The sequence below is a fragment of the Colossoma macropomum genome, unplaced genomic scaffold, assembly GCF_904425465.1.
Source record: "Colossoma macropomum unplaced genomic scaffold, Colossoma_macropomum, whole genome shotgun sequence".
Classification (NCBI taxonomy): domain Eukaryota; kingdom Metazoa; phylum Chordata; class Actinopteri; order Characiformes; family Serrasalmidae; genus Colossoma; species Colossoma macropomum.
This window is the reverse complement of record NW_023494816.1, coordinates 27,772-48,366: the sequence shown is the minus strand read 5'-3', so window position 1 is coordinate 48,366 and position 20,595 is coordinate 27,772.

Sequence of the window (20,595 nt, the reverse complement as noted above, 5' to 3'; positions counted from 1 at the left end):
TTTCCTGTGCCTGGAGTTCAGAATTAGTCTCAGGCTAATATGCTATGAGGAAGGAAAACAGGGTTATTATAACTCAGCACTGACTTTGGTTTCTACTTCACATTTCAGTCAAATAGAGCTGCAGCACAGCATACGTAGATTTAGTGCTTAGTTTTCAAGCAGAAGATTTGACACAGATAGGTTTGCTTTAACTATTCTAATCTGCTCTCTCTCTCTCTGCATGCTGGTTTGTGGTTCTTTCTCTTGTGAGTGGCCTCTGTGGTGATTCAATCTGCCGCAGGGCCTGATGATCCGGTTCTACACAGTGACCATAAACTGAGTCCATCCCCCATTACTGTCTGGTTTGGTTCCACCACCTCACAAGAGCCAAATTCTGATAATTTTTCCCATTTTTCACAATTTACTTTAAATGCTTCAGATCATCCAACCACTTTTAATATAAGATGAAGACAACACAAAATGCAGCTTCTAAATGATCATTCCATTTATTGAAGATTATTCAAAGCCATTCAAAACTACCATGTGAAATAGTAATTGCCCCCCTGAACCTAATAACTGGTTGTGCCACCTTCGGCAGCAACAAATGCAATCAAATGTTTGTGATAACTTGTGATGAGTCTTTTACATCACTGGGGAGGAATTCTGGCCCACTCTTCTTTGCAGAATTGTTTTAATTTGGCTACACTGGAGAGTTTTTGAACATGACATGTCCATTTAAGGTCTTGCTAAAGCATCTCAATGGGATTCATATCAGGACTTTTACCCTACCACTCCAAAATCTTAATTTTGTTTCTTTTGAGCCATTCAGAGGTGGACTTGCTTGTGTGCTTTGGATCATTGTCCTGTTGCAATACCCGACTGAGCTTAAGCTTTAGCTCACAAACCGATGGGCGAAAAATCTCCTTCAGGTTTTTCTGACAGAGAGCAGAATTCATGGTTCCATCAATTATGACAAGTAATTCAGGTCCTGAAGAAGCAAAGCAGCCCCAGACCATCACACTACCACCACCATGTGTGACTGTTGATATGATGTTCTTATGATGGAATGTGGTGTTGGCTTTACACCAGATGTAACGGGACCCATGTCTTCCACCTATAACTCATCAGTCCAGAGAATATTATCCCAAAAGTCTTGGGGGTCATCTAGATTTTTTTTGGCAAAAGCAAATGAGCCTTTCTGTTCTTTCTGGTCAGCAGTACTTTACACCTTCTCCCATAAATGCCATTTTTGCCCAGTGTCTTTCTTGTGGAATTGTTTATCTGGGTTCTTATGTGACCTCCTGGATGAGTCATCGACATGCTTTTGGTGAAATTGTGGTAGGTTGGCCACTCCTGGGGTTCACTACTGTTCCAATTTTTCTCCTTTTGTGTTTAATTGCTCTCACTGTGGTTCACTGATTACTGAAGGCTTTGTAACCCTTTCCAGTAGATTTCAAAGACTTTTTTTCCACATCTGTATTTGAATCTCTTTAGTACGTGGCATCATGTGCTGCTTTTTGAGACCTTCTAGCCTGCTTCATATTGCCAGACAGGTTCTGTTTAAGTGATGTTTAGATTCAACAGGTTTGTTTAGTGAAACTGAACCCAACGGTGAGCTGGTTGATTTAGTAGCTAAGAGGGCAATTACTTTTCACATAGGCCCAGGTAGAGCTGAACAGCATTTTTCCTTCAATAAATTAAAATCATCATTTAAAAACAGCATTTTTGTTTACGTGGGTTATCTGTCGAATATTAAAAGTAATTTGATGATATGAGACATTCAAGTGTGGCAAATATGCAAAATATAAGAAATTGGGAAGGAGCTAATACTTTCTCACAGTACTGTTTGTCATCTGTTAGTTTGAGAATGAGCTGCAGAAACTTGCAGTATTTTTAATTAGTTTGAACTGTTTACAGATCCATAATAACAAACATTTAATTATGGAGCACATCACTCAGCTACAGTTAGAGCTCTCTCTCTCTCTTCTCAGACTTCATTGGGAGGATGTGTTAAGTCTGAGTGGTTTCCATGGTGACAGTTAGTCAGTGTGAGTTTTTCACAGTCTGGAAAAAACACAGGAACTAACAGAGACACACCCTGGTGAAGAGCTTGAGGCTGAAACACTGTCCAAAGTGGAGACGCTGCTGTAGCTTAAAGTCTATCAATTTCAGCATCTACAAAACACTCATCAGTACAAGTGGATTCACTCACAAACAACACTAAATTTATAAAGATATAAATGATAAATAGAGCCCTAGCCCTATTAGGTGTGTTTTTTCCCTGTTTTTATCAGTTCCTCTTTCAGTTGTTGTAACTTTAGTAAATATTGAGACAGCCACATGTTATATGTTGTTTTTGTTTCAGAAGACATGTGGCTTCTCAAATATGTAATCACCTGCATTGAAAATGCCAACAGAAGTTTGATATTTTTATGAAACTGGACATGTTTTGATCAAAAATTTTACCAAGTGCCTGTTTTTTTTTACTTATTTTTGACTATCAATTAAAAAAAAAAAAATCAATGCACAGCTTAGATGTCAATTAGAGAGTTTTAGAATAAAGGGTCTATGAGTGGAAAATATAAGAATTTTGATGATTGTTCATTACATGGCTTATTACTGTGACAAAGTATGTGAGTAGCATCAGGCGGACTTATTTTTCTTAATATTCTCACCTGTAGGATACATACAGATTGCTAAAACTGCATGTGACAGACTGACACTGCAGGTCAAGCCTTTGGGTTTTTTGTTCAGGGCCAATATGGCTAATATTCCAGCTAATAAAACACTGTTTTAGTACACTGGGTGTTTATTATCAGCTGCTTATAATAGCAGTTACTCTTATAATAAACAGTCCTCCCACAAAGTGATTAGATAAATGGTTTATTTATAAAACACACAATAAAGAACTATGTACAAAAATATTAAGTCGAAATCTATATAAATAAAATGGTACAAAAAAAAAGAATGTAAACTGTATACACAAACAAAGTGCAAAGTCTTTTTTCCTTCTGGGAAGGCCTAGGGAGATGTCATCTGGGAGTGCCATTTGAAGAAGCAATTCTTTGCAAGAGAGCCACATAGTGGCACATCCCAGTGTTTGCACTGCCATGAGGTGTCACTTCTTTGTCTCTCCTTCAAGCATTGTTTGCACCTTTTGCGCCCATCCATCCTCTCAATCTTGTGGCCTGGCGCTGGCGAGGGTGGTAGACTCTTCAGCTCAATGTTGCACAGCTCAGCACACAGCCTTTTTCTGAAGTCCAGGTGCATCATTGGGGTTTGTGATCTGAAATTACAGTGCTCTTTGTATAGGAGGTATGAGTTAATGATTGCCATGTCTAGAAAAAGGAAGAAAAATGTCTTGTACCACCTGTAGGTCTTCCTCAGAGTGGTGTAGTTCTGAAGCCTTTGGTTGGACAAGTCAACTCCACCATGTATTTGTTACAGTCTCTGATTGCCTCAGGAATGTGAAATTGTTCGACCTGCCATGTTCCATCTGCTTTCTTTTGTCTTCTGGAGACCACATTCCCAGCAAAGGCTTTGTGGGCGGTGGAGCACATGGAGACTTCTTTGGTGTCCAGCCACTTCACAAATAGTAGTGCACCATCCCTGATCCACCTCAGGCTGCCCTGCTCAGATTTTTTTTTGTCAGAGAGTTGACTTGAGTTTTTGGGAATCCTATTCTGTTGTCTCTGACTGTGCTGCAGGCACCAAACTTCATTTTGAAGAGGTCCTTGAACAGAGTGGGACTTGTATAGAAGTTGTCACAGTACAGAATGTATCCAGATCCAAGAAAGCTGGGTTTCATGAGGTAAACTACTGAATCGTAGCTGAGACCAAGGCCAGTTTTGTAGATGTCTTTGCCAGTGTAAACTGTAAAGTCGCATGTGTATCCATTTGCCGAGTCACACAGGACAAACGGTTTATAGCCCCATTTGTGTGGTTTGTCCTTCATGTACATCTTCAGTCCCGACCTTGCTTTTGTTGGAACCAACCTTTCATCAATGCAGACATGCTTCCGTGGATGGCAGAATGCTTTACAAGCAATCTTCATACTGTCCATCAGAGGCCTGATTTTTCCCAGCCTGTCGTACTCTGCGGTTCCCCTTTTGGCGTTATTCAGGCTATCTGAAGCTGGGTCATTGATGTGCAGGCTCCAGCTGATGGCCTAGAACCTGTCCTTTGTCATCACTTTCCTTATAAAAAGAATCTGCCACACATTGTCCATCTTCCAGTAATCTTTGATTGAGGGACAATGAACAATGCCCATGAACACAAGGATTCCACAAAAGTTGAGGAACTCTGTAAATCCCACAGGTTGCCATTTATATTTCTTCCCCTTTATTTCAGCTTGTTTGTTAGTATTGTTGCACATGGTAGCCATCACCATCCTGGGAAAAAAAGCTGAAAAAGCTGTAATCTTGTGTAAAGTCAAGTAGTGACCCTGGAGTGCGGGCAGGACAAAATTTATGCTGAAAAGGCTCGGTATCCTCTTCATCCTCATTCATCCACCTCTCTGGTCCTTGGATGATAGGTGGAGTGGGGGTGCTTGCTCGCCATACTGGAGGACTGACCTGTTCTGCAGATGTAACACAAGAGAATGAAGCCCTTCTCTTTCTATTCTGAAGAGAAAAGTTTGGTTGGGGCTTTGGGGCTGGTCTCTTAGAAGCAGTTTTTCTTTCAGGCCTCTTTGGCTTCTCCTTTTTTGCCTCACTTTCTTCTTCCGCAATCATGAATAAACTTCTCTGTACAGAGGGGGCTTTCCTTGGAGAAGTCCTTACAGGAACAGCAGATACGGCAGAGGGTCTTCTGATGTTCTTCCTCCTTACTATTGCAGGCGCAGTGGAGGGGGCAGCAGCAGGCTCAGTGGCAGTCACAGCAGATGATGTTGATGGTTGTTCTCTATAATAAAATAATAGAAACTATGTCTTAGTTTGTTTACTTCTAATATATATCTTGCAACATTTGCCCAGATATTCCCCAGTAATACATACCCATCAGGCTCACTGGCTGAAGTGCTTTGCAGAACAGGACGAACAGGAGGCTTCACAAACTGTCTGTATAAATAAAAGGAATGATATGCACGAAAGAGCAAGTTCAGATTCTTGAACAAAGGTCAATTCTTTAGGTGTGAGAGGGGTGTTGGTAAACACACACACAAACGGCCCCCAACTCCTCACCTGCTCATCAGGTGTGAGAGGGGGGTTGGCAAACACACAGACAAACACATGCACACAAAGGCACCAAGCAGGAACGGACACAATGGAAATGCACGTTTTACATGTATTCACAAGTATTAGTCATATAAACAGTACTACAGGAAAGAAAAACTCTTACATGAATTTGGGGTCGTCCTGTGCAGCATCCATTCCATGGAAAAACATCCCCTCATCATCTGAAAGTCCACTTTCAAAGCCAGATCCATCATCTTTTTTGCTCAATCCAAAAATCTCCTCTATCACCTCCTCAGTGGTGTACTTCTTTTTAGGTGGCATATTAGAAATGAAGCAAATATGAACAAGTAACTTTCCTCGCAGCAGCACACTCAACGCGTCTTCTAAAGACATGCTTAGTAAACGGCTACATTAAAGCATTCTTGAGTTATAAAGCTGAGAAGACAAGGTGTGATGTGATGCAAAATCCAATCAATCAATCAATCAATAAATACTGCTGTATTTATAGTCACTGAAACTGTTCAAGCCAATGGAACATTCTGTGAAAACATCTGTCATTACAGTAGACATCAGTAGTTGGAGGGTTTCTGGCAAACTGATTGTAAAGAATTTTAGAAGCTTTAAATATGACTTGCTAAATATCACTTCCTTCCCTTCCATACTTTCATCCATGAAGTGTTTTTGTGTGTGGAGGTGCTGAGACTGAATCACAGACTGTGCTATAGAGCCCAAACTGCCGAGCTCAGAATCAGCACCTTAGACAGCACTCTTACTCCACACCTGTGCTTCTCTACAGACACGTCTTAGATCAGTACTGCCATCTACAGGTGGAGATCTGTAATGACTCCAGCTGCTGGAGCTCCTCTACACTGCAGAGTGTAGTGTTTACTCTGCATTAACCCACTAAATCAACTCAACAGGTAAGAAACAACCTTCAGGAGTTTAATCAGATGAGTTACAGCAGCACAAACACTAAACTGTGCAGTTCAGCTTCACTCCAATAGCTTTAACAGCTCACCTGGTGGTCATCTTCCTCCATCATTCTCTTCTTCCTCTTGTTCCTGTTTTCAGAACAGACTTAAATGTTTAATTAACTTCAAATATGCTTTCTGTACACTGTAGTTTTGCTGCAACTGATGCAACTAGACTGACCACTTTTTCACTAGAGGGACTGATGGACACTGAGATGCTCTTTGGGCCATCTAGAGGTAGAATGACACATTACATGTTATGGAGGTGCTCTGTTTGAATAAGCAAACTATATGACTCAGTATTACAGAATCCTTACAGATCCTTACTCAAAATCCTAGCATGTCATCATGTGAAATCGGACAAAACAGCTTCTGTAAACCAAAAATACAGGACTTAAACAAGTCCTGAAACAAAGCAATTTGCCCCCATCCTGCTGTAGTTCTTCTAAGTTACATTTTTTTTAAAAGGCAAAATAGGCATCCACCATAGCTAACATGACAGATAAAACTATATTGGTCAGTGCTTTCGCACTTTTACCTCATATTTTGTAAGGATGGCTCTGGATACACGAACATTAACTTGAAATGGAGCACCCCCATTATCTCCAGCTTGAGCCTTTCCTCTTTCAGTGCGCCAGCAGATCAGACAGTGGCCTTTAAAGGTACACACACACACCTTAGATTTTTGTACATAGTTCACCACCTGGCTACATTTGTTTATTTTCTGAGTCTGAATGAATGAATATGTACTTACATCTGACATTCAGAGTGACCTCAGGAGAGTGAAGGTTCTGACCCAGTACAGCACAGTGATACCTGCCTGCATCCTCCCTGCTGACCGGCTGCAGGTGGAGTTGGTCAGTACTGGAGGATAAACGATGTCCATTTCTGTACCAGGTGGATGTTGGTCTTCAAATCAAAGTCTTTTTACCCCCTTGCGTGTTTTCTGTAGACAGTGTTGGTGATCAGCTGACCAGCAGCTCCATTTTCTCACACTACAACTTCCTTTGTCTCTGAACACTCAGAACATGACTCCTCTGAGTGTTAAAGCACACAAAACATTATCAGTTAGAGATTAACTGATCCTGTTCAGCATCAGTGACTGAGGAAGATGAAGATGAAGTAGACTTTTCCTTCCAGTGTCCAGCATTAATGTTGATGATAAACTCTTTTCACTTGTGAAGGACTTTTAGTCGGTCGCTCTTCACTGATTGGTCAGTTCGCTCGTGCTATTTGCTCTTCTTACAGCAAATGCAAAAAAGTGCTGCTCATCTCCTCTCAGAGCTGCTTCAGGATCAGATTCCTCCCTGTTTTATATCTCAGTCTCAGAATCAGATCCTAGCACAGCAGTGCTGCTCTGACAGGCCTTGTGAAGATCAGAACAGCACTGCACAAACACACTCATTAGCTGTAGTGATGAATGGAGCTGAGCTTTAGCTTTAGCAGATGGAAATATGGAGCTGATTCACAGTGGACTGGACACAATGAGATTCTGACCAACATTTAAAGTAGAAACACTACATGAGCAGCATTTGGAAAGAGTGATGTTTAGTTCAGAGCTGATGATGTCATTTCCAGTGTATCTTAAGTAGTATCACCTGTTTCAATAACAATTTTAAGATTCCCTCGTCAACTTGGCCTCACTATCTCCCACTGAGGGAATATTTCAAAACCACAACATTCAATTTGTTGGGCTTTAGGTAGCTAAATAATTAACCTGCTATCATCATTAGCTTTCTAGTTCTACAAGCTGAAGTTTGAATGACTAGCAACAAGAACAATTATGGCACTGCAGCACAGTTCTACACCAAAGTTCATAGTCAGATAAAGCAATTTTTTCTAAAATTTTATGTATGTTTAAAGATTAGCTCACTGAAGCCAACATGCTGAGGGGGAGTGTTGAAAAATCTGCTCCCAGCTGTTTCCTCCTCTCCCACTGCTGCAAGTGCCATTTGAAATTTAGGTGTGAGTGTTGAGTTAAAGTGTGGTTGAGGACAAGTTAATAAAGAAGTATTGAAACAGGGCTGCAGTCTCATTTAGGTTTAGGATTAGGAAGAAGCAGTGGCTCAAACAGGCCTCAGCACAGCTCACATTTCTATCAAGCAGAAATCACACTTACACATTATTTCAAGATGCTGTATCAAATGCTTAGCAGGTAAATATGAAGCTCTTATGTTTTAACTGCTCATCTACTTACAGGTTCAGTCTCCCACACCCAGGTTAAACCAAATCCTAGACTACAAAGACTTTATAATAGATATTCACCATTGGTACTGCAATCCGAGACTACGCTTAATCCACATCTGAGGAAATCAGCCTTTAATTACATGAAATAGTTTACTTTGATAAAACCTAATAAACTCCTGATGATGGGGGGAGGTTAGGGAACCAGCTTTGCGACCGGAAGGTTGCCGGCTTAATCCCCTGAGCCGACAGTGACTGAGGTGCCTTTGAACAAGGCACCTAACCCCATCTGCTCCCCAGGGCTGCCCACTGCTCTGGGCGAGTGCGCTCACTGCCCCCTGGTGTGTGTCTTCACTAGTGTGTATGTGATGTTTCACTGCACGGACAGATTGCAGAGGTGAAATTTCCCTGTTGTGGGACTAATAAGGGTCTCTTAATCTTAATGATGATGTTAGAGTTGATTTATCATCTTCTGTTGGTTTATACTGCCATCTAGTGGAATGTAGTTATAATTACATGCACACTACTATACAGTACTACAGGGAGATTCACTCGAAAGAAGCCTCGAATATTCTGTAATAACTCTCTCTAGGAGCAACGTGCAATGTGTTCCTCAGTATATGGAGCTTCAAACAAGCTGGGATGCCCCTGCGTCAGAGCAATTAGGCAGGTGCCAGACAGCTGTCACAACGTTTAGCCTCCATTTCCAGCGTCCGGGTGCAGACCCCATACCCCTTCATGTGTCTGGCAGAAAACGGAGATCACTTCCAGCATCACATGCAATGCAATCGATTACACATACGTCAAGATATGTAGTGTTTTTTTTTTGGTTCAGATTGCTTCATCCAAACGGGAGTTACAACAGAATATTCAAGGCCTCGTTCGAGTGAATCTCCCTGAATAAGGCCCATCACTGACTGACTGATATCTGGAGCAAAACCATCAAAGTCCAAAGCGAAATCCGACAGAGCAAACAAGGGCCAAAAAGGGTCAAACGGCACAGGAGGCATAAACAGGAAGAACACTCAGTATGCAAGAGATGAGACCAGGTGAGAGTGATTAGAAATCAGAAGAGGAGGATCTGTGTAACTGTTCATTATAGGATAATGAGGAGCTTGTGACTGTGGCATGAGAAACAGATGCATTATGGGAGTTGGAGTTCACAGGTGTGTGGAAGACTTCAGGGGAAACGGATAGTGTGACAATTGCTGCTATTTAATTAATAAACATATTAAGTGTTGCATTAGGTAACTGTTACAGTCTTCGATAGGGTGGTAGATCAGCTGAAGTTAGAAGACAGAAATTTATGAATTCATTCAGAAGAGGCTTCACTGTAAATATCAAAATTACAATGAAAGAAAATAAAAGAACAACAAATAGTGGAAACATACATGCATTGTTTTAGGCTTGACATTGCAGGAATGGTGGGAAATGATTAACACAAACATAAAGAATTGGTACAGGTCCAAAGCAAAGAAAATAAAGTATTTGCCCCTTCACAATTTCTTACATTTTTGCATATTTGCCATAATTGTCAAACTACTTTTAATATTAGACAAAGATAACCAAAGTAATCATAAAATGCAGTTTTTAAATTATGATTTCATTTATTGAAGGAAAAATGCAGCCCTACCTGGCCCTGTGTGAAAAACTAATTACACCTCAGCTACTAAAACAAACAGACCAAATTCTGGGTTTCACTAGCCACACACAGGCATGATTACTGCCAGGCCTGTTGAATCTAAACATCATTTGATTAGAACCTGTCTGGCAATGTGAAGCAGCTAGAAGGTGTCAAAAAGCTGCACATGTTGCCACATTCCAAAGAAATTCAAATACAGATGCAAAACAAAGTAACTGAAAGAACCTTTCAGTGGATATTTAGAGCAGTCGTCCTCAAACTGGTCCTCAGGGTCCCCCAGATGATCCACTTTCCAACTCAACACTGAGACAGAGCAAACATATTGATTGTCTGAGTAGCTCTGAGGACCAGTTTGAGAACCACTGCTTTAAAGCCATTTGTGTAAATCAGATGTGTTTTTTTAATCACACAGGAAGATTAAGAAGCACTGAATCCGTACTATAATACCTTAATCATTTAAACATTGAGCTCATCACTCTAATTTGTCTGTCTCCTTTACTGGGTGGATGTGTTCAGTCTGAGTGGTTTGCATTGTGATAGTTAATCAGCATCGGCTATTCACAGTCTGAAAGACACAGGAAGCTAAAATCAACCAGTACCTGAGTACAGATCATCAGAAGGACTGGAATGAACAGTCTGTGTGAGGGAAAGAGAGAATGAAGCAGAGGAGGAGAAATGAAGAAATGTGGACTTTGTAGGAATTCTTTATAAATCTGAACGTCTGACTGAACTGAGTTTCTGAAGAGACACTTACTGTGAGTGTGTTGTACACATCATCAGAGGACCTGGACATGGGGTCAAGAGCTGTGTATGTGTCATCCTTAGCATTAACATTCTGGGTCAACATTCTGGAGAGAGGAGAGTTACAGAACATAAGTAGTTTGAGTTCTCACTGATAAACATCAAGTACATTTACAGACTAAAACTTTTAAATGTTTTTAACTTTGTAAAAGCTTTTTTTTGTAAATCGTCCTGTAATGACAGACTTATTTGATGGTGAATGGTGAACAGACTGTTATCAACAAATACAACAAAAAATGATTGCATATGACCTCATGAGTATGAGAGCAGTACTGCAGACTAAGATACACTTTAATGTTTAATAAAATGTAATTTAATCAGTTGAATCAGATTTACAGAGTTACAGCAGCTCAGACACTAAACCATGCAGTTCAGCTTCACTCCAAAAGTCTTTAACAGCTCACCTGGTAGTCACCTTCCTCCATCATTCTCTTCTTCTTCTTTATTTTGTACCTGGTTTCAGAAAAGAGTAAATGCTTTACCAGCATGATTTATTTTTATGTAAAATTTAAAAAAAAAAATAGCATTTAATGTAATTTTTTTATTATAAAAGCATTGTTGTTTATCTACACAAAATAACACAATAAAAGGTAGAGATACAATTCAAAGCAGTATAATCACATGTAATTAGTATTCAATATTCTTCTTATAGGAATATCGAAAAACTAAATGTTGTATCATTTCACAAATCTATAAATACAACCCCATTTCCAAATAAACTGGGACGCTGTGCAAAATGTAAACAAAAACAAAATGTAATGATGTGCAAATCATTTAAACCTTATATTTCATTGACAATAGGACAAAGACAACATATTAAATGTTGAAACTGAGAAATTGTATTGTTTTTGAAAAATATATGCCCATTTTGAATTTCATACCAACAACATGTTCAAAAAAGTTGGGACGGGGCAACAAAAGACTGATAAAGTTGTGTAAGGCTAAGAAACACCTGGTGGTTGATTGACAACAGGTCAGTAACATGATTGTGTATCAAAAGAGCATCTCAGAGGGGCTGAGTCTTTCAGAAGTAAAGATGAGGAGGGGTTCACCACTCTGTGAAAGACCGCACAATTAAATAGTGCAACAATTCAAGAATAACGTTTCTCAACATAAAATAGCAAAGAACTTTTGCTTTTCATCATCTACGGTACATAATAACATTAAAAGATTCAGAGAATCTGGAGAAATCTCTGTATGCAAGGGACAAGGCTGAAAACCAGTATTTGCTGGCCGTGATCTTTGGGACCTCAGGCAGCACTGCATTAAAAACAGACATGATTCTGTAGTGGAAATCACTGCATGGGCTCAGAAACACTTCTGAAAACCACTGTCTGTGAACACAGTTTCATCAAAAGCAAATGCAAGTTAAAACTCAAACACAAAGAAGAAACCAAATATAAACAGGATCCAGAAATGCTGCCACCTTTTCTGGGCCTGAGCTCATTTAAAATGGACTAAGGGGAAGTGGAAAGGGTCCTGTGGTGCGACAAAATAACATTTGAAATTCTTTTTGGAAATCATGGACAACGTGTCGTCTGGGCTAAAGACCACTCAGCTTGTTATCAAAAGCCAGTATTCATGATGGTATAGGGGTGCATTAGTGCACATGGCATGGGTGATGTGTGGATCAGCGAACGCACCATTAATGCCGAATGATATATACATGTTTCAGCGACATATGCTACCATCCATTTTTCAAGGAAGGTCTTGATTATTTCAGCAAGACAATGTCAAACCACATTCTGCATGTATTACAACAGCATTGCTCCATATTAAATGAGTCTGGGTGATAACTGGCCTGCCTGCAGTCCAGACCTGTCACCACTGATAATATTTAGGGCATTATGAAATGAAAAATACGACAAAGGAGACCCCGAACTGAAGAGCAGCTGAAATCATATATCTAACATCCATCTAACATATATCTAAAGAATGAGAAAACATTTAACTTTTAAAACTACAGCAGTGTCTCCTCAGTTCCCAAACGCTTACAGAGTGTTGATAAAGAAAAGGTGATGAAACACAGTGGTAAACATGCCCCCATCCCAACTCTTTTAGAAGGTGAAATTCAAAATGGGCATATGGGCATACAGTTTCAACATTTGATATGTTGTCTTTATAGTATTTTCCTTTGGTTTACATGATTTGCAGATCATTGCATTCTATTTTTATTTATATTCTGCACAGCGTCCCAACTTTTTTGGAAATGGGATTCTATATGTAAACAGCACACATGCTGACACAAATGTCTATTCTTACCTTATCAATAAAATAATGACAAGAAACACTGCAGCCCCACAGAGTCCAACTCCAACCACCACATATAGAGTCATGGAGCATTCTGTTGAAAGAAACATGCACAGAAAACCAGATGCCACCAAAAAAGACCAGTACACGTCTAATAATTATTAAAACTTGTATTTAATCTTCTTTAGGTACCTTTTAAAATGACCATCACTGCAGCTGATTTCTGAGATCCGTGTTCATTCTGAGCCACACAGTAGTAGGATCCACTCTGTAGAGCCCTGTAACTGTGTCCAGATCCTACAGGTGAGCTTCCACCTTCTTTAAACCAGGCGTAGTTCTGCACAGGTGGGTTTGCATCACTGCTGCAGGTCAGAGTCCCTGAACTGCCCTCTGCTGTTTCACCAGGGGACACTGAGACACTCTTTGGAGAATCTAGAAATCAGAAACCAAAACAAGTGACTGATCTAACCATCACAGGACATTACAGCTCTAGAAAAGAGAACTGATACAAAACAGAATGTACTCACAAAAAACATTCAGAGTTAGAGCTTCAGAGAGTTTCTCTCCATGTTCATTACTGGATCTGCACTTGTATTCTCCACTGTCCACAGAGCTGATCTTGTTCATTGTGTAAGTCTCTCCTTTTGCTTCTATTGATGTTCCTTTAAACCACATGTAGTTCTGCACAGGTGGGTTTGCATCACTGCTGCAGGTCAGAGTTACTGAACTGCCCTCCACTATTTCACCAGAGGGACTGATGGACACTGAGATGCTCTTTGGGCCATCTAGAGGTAGAAAGACACATTATATTTTATGAAGGAGCTTTTGCACATGAAGTGATTGACTCATATGTATTTGCAAATTTCCATCATTAACTTATATGAACAGTGTATGAACATCACTGTTGTTGCAGACATATAATTTTTTTAAGTATACAAAATGAAAAGAATTATCAAAAGGTTTTCTTGATTGTTTGAGTAATTCATTTATCATGCCTGAGTAATAAATATTTATACTTAAGTGAAATAATGCTATGTACTTTACTTTTATTTCAGCTCTGTTGATTAACCCAAAGTTATTCCACTGAAGTAAACTGAGTCTAAAGTATCAGTTAAAGCAATACACAGCACTGATGCAGCGATATCAGTACTATCAGTAACTTCAGCAACAGAGGACACTTTCACAAGAACACACTGGACAGAGAAACTAACAAAAGCAACAGCAAAGAAAATCTCCAGATGCAATGTATTTGTATGAGACTGAGTGGCTACAGTCACAGAGTGGGAACAAGGTTTGCAATGTTCAACATTATTCAAATTGAAAATATATAGATCTAGAACTAGAAGTCTAATTGATGGTGAGCATTGAAAAAATGTCTTTGTATCTGAGGCCAAGTTCAAGATAAAGTGCTATATAGTGGTCAGTTTCCATTAGAATAGTTCCAATCTCTGATACACAGCATCCAGCACCCCAGAAAATATGGACAATGGATTTAGAGAGGTAATAGTGAATGGAATGCTGGCTGAATGGTGTATTGGTGCCATCTACAGGGTGGAGTGGGGAATACACCTAAAGAAAAAAAAAATCTCAGGTCTCTTTGGAGACATTATAGAAAACCCATGACATTTTATTTCTTTATCCATGTCCTTTTAGGATCCATATTTCAAAGATGGAAGAGAGGTAATGTTATTAACAGCTCTTTATTTTTTTTTGGTCATATTTCATAAGGTCACATTATATTCAACACTATGTTGATGATGCAGTTCTATATCTTTTAATTCTTAGGGGTGGTTCAGACTTTAATTTGTAAGCCACTGTTTTGTTCATATCTCACTGTTTTTGTTTTGATTTTTTTTTTGGAGGGGGTTTATAAGAAAACACAAGGGAGAAATTTCTGAGTTTTATTAAATCACCAACAATTTGGAACACTAAAGAGAAGAAGATTAAAGAGAAGAACACTAAAAACATGGTAGATTATCATAACTTGATGAATAAGAATTTCATGATTTACATGTGTTATTGTTAGTAGTGGGTGGTATGGACCAAAATTTATATCGTGGTATAATTAAGATCTCTGACAGTTTCGGTATATCACTGTATAGTGTTTTTGTATATGTTTTTTCAATCAAAACTATTTTGGATGCTTAAGTAAACTTTTCCGTTTCCAGAACTGCGACCAAGGACATTTATATTGTGGTTTCAGTCTCAATTTCAGAATCTTTAAACCCCTATTAATTCCTAAAACTGTAGTTCAAATAAAAAATTTAATGACTGATCTCTAATTAATATTTGAGTTCTTATAAATAATAAATAATAATTTTAAACAAAAAATAAAAAGCAAAGAGAGAGAGAGAGAGAGAGAGAGAGAGAGAGGCTAAGCAAGACTGATAGGGCTGAAAGAGCAGGATTGATGGGGGTTAGTGATCAAAAAGAAAGCTGGTGGGAGTAAAGACTTAGTGCCCTCCATAGTGCTCTAGTGACGCTCCTGTCCATTTATATAGCTGTAACAAAGTTCGGGTCAAATTGTAGCAAATAACACAAGCAAGATTCGCCACAATTAACTACTTTAATCATTTGACAGCTTTAATTATTAAATTACATACATAAACTTTACAGTGTAGATTACAATTTATGAGGGTGTTTTTGTTTTAATTACAGAGTCCTGCAGAAACACCTCATGTTTTAGTGCAGACACTCATCACGAACCTCAGCATATGAAGATTAGAACAGGAGATGTTTACATCATGTTACTCTAAAGCTTTATCTAATTACTGAACCCTCTATGATCTCAGACGTGTCAGAGCAGTGAAAACACAAAAAACATGCAGGATCTCCACAACAGAGAACAGGAACCCCAGTTTTACAGTGCGTGTATAAATATATCATGAGAACCCGAGAAAATCTCCAGTTCACTACAAGTACATTACTTACAAAAACAGATGGTCTGATGCTGCGTCAGATTTGGCTTAAATTTGATAACAAACAGTTCAGCATGAACCCTCAGCTTAGTTTGTTTTCTGAGACTGAATGAATGAATCTGTACTTACATCTGACATTCAGAGTGACCTCAGGAGAGTTCAGACCCAGTACAGCACAGCGATACCTGCCTGCGTCCTCCCTGCTGACCGACTGCAGGTGGAGTTGGTCAGTACTGGAGGATAAATGATGTCCATTTCTGTACCAGGTGACTGTATGACAGACTGAAGCTGGTTCTACATGTGAGAGTGACTTTATCTCCCTCTATCACTCTCTCAGGAACCTCCACCTGGAGATCTGAGAACCAGAGAAAACAGACTCACACTGTGGAGACTCACACTAGCTGAGTGAATGTATTAGTGTTTTAATAAACTACTGCTAATACAGCGCTGTTAAACTCCTCAGTTTGCTGACCAACTCTGACTAATGTACTACAGTTAAGAGCTCAGTTAACTTCTGTTTTACACAGATTACACTCATATTTGCTCTGTAGGAGATCATTAAACTCTGAGAATCTGGTGCAGCTGAGAATGAACGTAAAACATTTCTGGACTGAATTCTGGTTCTAAGCAGTGTGTTTATCAGGTTATATTACAGAACTGCTTTGTGATCCTGAACACCAGTGAATGAAGTACAGTGTCTTATTTCTGCTGATGGATCTTACCTGTGACTGAAAGATCAACTCCACCTGCACCTTGATACTTTCCTCCAGGTTGGTCTGTTATAAATGTGAAGTAGTATTTACTTTGATCCTTTTCTCTCACAGTCTTAAATCTGAGAGTGCAGTCACTGTGTTCATCTCCGAGGTACAGAACTCTGCCTCTGTACTCTGGATCATCTGACAGATCAGGAGGTTCTGAACCAGATGTAACCAGCTCTTTAGTCCAGAAAGCTTTTTGGACTGAGTGATTACTTGGATATGTGTAAGTGCACTCCATGGTCACTGCAGACCCCTTTAGAGCACAGATAGATTTAGAGTTGTAATTTACAGCCCACCAATCCTGAGTAACAACTCCTGCAACACAACATACAGAAATGTGTAAATTATTACTGTTTGGGTCTCAGTCAGTAAAAATGCTGCATAAAGTCTCCACTTCAGCTCATTTTGAGATAAAAGCACAAAGCAGAAGCTCCTTACGTCTTGCAGTATTTTATTACAACTGACCATGATATCATACATAAAAATAAACTCATAACTGTACAGAGTTCAGTGAGAAACAGCAGAAACAGCAGAGAAACAGTCAGAGACATTCTGAGTGAGATCAGCAGTTCAGCCTGTATGATCACAATATTTAAGATAATGTTAATTTACTGAGTTATTTATGTAAATTCAAGGATCATCAATATGTCTATATCTGCCAAAGCACTTTCATAGTGCAGATAAAGCTCAGTCAGCAGAAAGAAAGCAGGTAGAGTTCATACATTCACTTAGTTCACTGTCCATTGAACACTGTGAGTCTCATGTTTAACAGGCCTCATATTGGTGCTGCATTGATATTACATGCACTTTGTTACTAGAGTGTCTCAGTAAATATGTTGTAGCAGAATCACCAAAAGACCAACAGTCAAACTACACTTGTTAACCTAAACACAACACAAATATCAGTATCAGTTCACTTCTCTGTCCATTAACTATGAATTAATGACTCTTTACTGATTCCAAAAGCACTAAGAGTGTTTCCTACCTGTACACTGTAGACAGTGTGAGTGACTCCAACTGACCAGCAGCTTCATTTCCTCTCACTAGAACTTCCCCACTTAGGAGCCTGTGTGGTGATGATGTCAGAGTAGCTTTGTCATCTCCTGTTGGTCTGTACTGCCATCTAGAGGAATGTAGCATAATTTCATGCACACTGTACTACAAGGCCCAGCAGCTCACCTGACACTTCATCCATCTTTCTCTTCTGCTCACTCATATTTCAGTTACCAGTTAACAATATTGCTTACTTGAGAAATAACAAATACTGTTGTTATTTCAGTAAGAAATGTATGCTGATAACATGTGATGAGTGGACATCTATTGCCACTGGATCTTATTTCACTGTAACTGTGCTTTTCATCACAGATGAGTACCAACATGTGCCTCGTGCTCCAAACAAGAGCAATGAATCAGAGCCTTCTAGTTGACTCGTCACATCGAGTTGATTTATTAATAAAAATATATTTTAATAAAATATATTGGAAGTAAATTCATTATGGATCATTACAAATACTGTAATGTAATGTAAATGTAAAGTCCTCAGACAGTGAGAAAATAGAAATCCAGTATAGAAAAAAAATCTGCATCAAGATGCATCGATAATCATTTTATAATCGCATTGCAGCCTCTGAATCATAATCGAATCGTGAGGTGTCTAGAGATTCCCACCCCTACCTGCCACAGAGCCTGACGATCCAGTTCTACACATCGATCACCAAGTCCATCCACACATCATCAATAACTATCTGGTTTTGTTCCTCCACCTCAAAAGAACGAGCCAAACTCCAGCACATAATCAGGACAGTGGAGAGGATCAGTGCATGTAGTCTGCAAGCGATTCAAGACATCTATAACAGCAGAGTGACAAAGCACGCTGGCAAAAGTACAGCTGACCCCTGTCATCCTGGTCATCACCTCTTCCAGGCACTTCCCTCTGGCAGAAGAATTTAGGACCATCAAAATCAGCAAAACTGAAAACATGCTAACAGCTTTTTCCTCAGAGCTGTAGCCCTCATTAACCACAGTAGACACCTCAGACATTAAACTTGAACTAAATCCTTTTGCTCTTAGGGAGTTTTACATTGCCACTGTCGCCACTGGTTTGATCATGAGGACTCAGACCCGATTTTTTTCTGTAAAGCTATTTTGTGACAATGCCTGTTGTAAAAAGCGCTATATAAATAAACTTTGACTTGACTGAACCATCAAATGTCCTTACTGTATTACTGTAACTCCTCTGTTACATAATTCTATTTGCACAACTGTACAAATGTTACAGTTCTGCAAATATTCATATTATTCTGTACATAACAGTTTTTATAGTATAAGTCATCAGACCTTCAAATCTATAGGTATTCTCCTCTGCATATGTGCAGATGTCCACACCATCACCTCCATGTATCTTTGTTCTTTATTCATTGAATTCCTATATTTTTTTTAATAGGTGTTCTTGTCTTGTCTGTTTAGTGTGTTACATTTTTTATATGTCTGCACCCAGCAAGACAAATTCCTTGTATGTGTAACATAATTGGTGAAATAAAATGATCTTGATTCTGATGTCAGAGTTGGTTCTTCATCTAATTTTGGTTTATATCGCCATCTAGAGTAAAGTAGTTATAATTACATGCACACTGTACTATAAGGCCCATCGCTGACTGACTGATATCTGGAGCTCTGTATCAGCTCACCTGACACTTCATCCATCTTTCTCTTCTGTTCACTACTATTTCAGTTATTAACAATACTGTTGCTATATTAATGAATGAATGCATTAAATGTTTAATTTGGTAACTTTTATAGTCTTGGATAAGGTGTACATGAGGAATATGTAGATCAGCTGAAGTTATTTAGGAGAGAAATAACACAGACATTTATCTGTCATCTAAAAAGCCTTTACTGTAAATATCAAACTTACATGAAAGAAAATGAAGGCACAACAAGTAAGAGAAAAGAAAAGAAAGACAAATATGCATTGTTATAGTCTTAATACTGCAGGAACGGTGCAAATTTATTAACATGAAACTAATCTGGAAATACAACCAAAACAAAAACCAATCCTGACTTCATTAGACTAAACTTACCACTGATCCTAAAAACAAGATACAAATGTTAACACTCTCAGTCTTTATTTAGAGCAGTGGTCCTCAAATCAGTCCTCAGGGTTCCGAAGATGATTCACATCCCTCAACAGAGAAGACATGTGGACTGTCTGAGGGGCTCTGAGGACGGGATTGAGAAATACAGCTTTAGAGAAGCATTTGTGTAAATAAGATGTGTTAGCACAGACGTTTACACATAGACGCTGCATTGGCCACAAAATTGTGCATCAAACGTTGCCGCCATATTGGTCCAGGCAACTTGTTTTTGGTTACATTTGACCATTATAACATTATGTTCAGAGCTAACTGGCCACCAGAGACAGTCCTCTCCTTGTTTTTCGCTCTTTCAGCCTTTGTTTTTTGTTCCATGTGCTTTTGATTACATAGGCCATGTGCTTTTCTTGTTGTTCTGGTCTTTGTCTCCTCCCTGCTTCTGCCTTTTTGTCATCTGTCTCACCTGTGTGTAGTCTGTAGCCCCCTTCTCTCATTAGACCCAGGTGTTTCTGGTTTATTCCATGTATTTATATCCCTGGGTTGTGTGATTTGTGTATGCTTGGTGTTTTGTTCTCTTAGGCCCTGTTTTTGGTATCCAGTTTGCTTCATGTACCTTTGTCTTTTCTTTTCTTTCTAAGTACTTTGTCATTAGTTTTCCATATTTGTTTAGTCACTTTGTAAATTCATTTCCTTCAGTGTTTTCAATAAATCAAAGGACCTGCACGTGCCCTGCCTCGTCATCTCTCTTTTAATAGCAAACAGTTAGCTTTTAATGCTCGTTACCTATGAAAGCTGAGGCTTAGAAATTATTTAAACTAAATAGCCC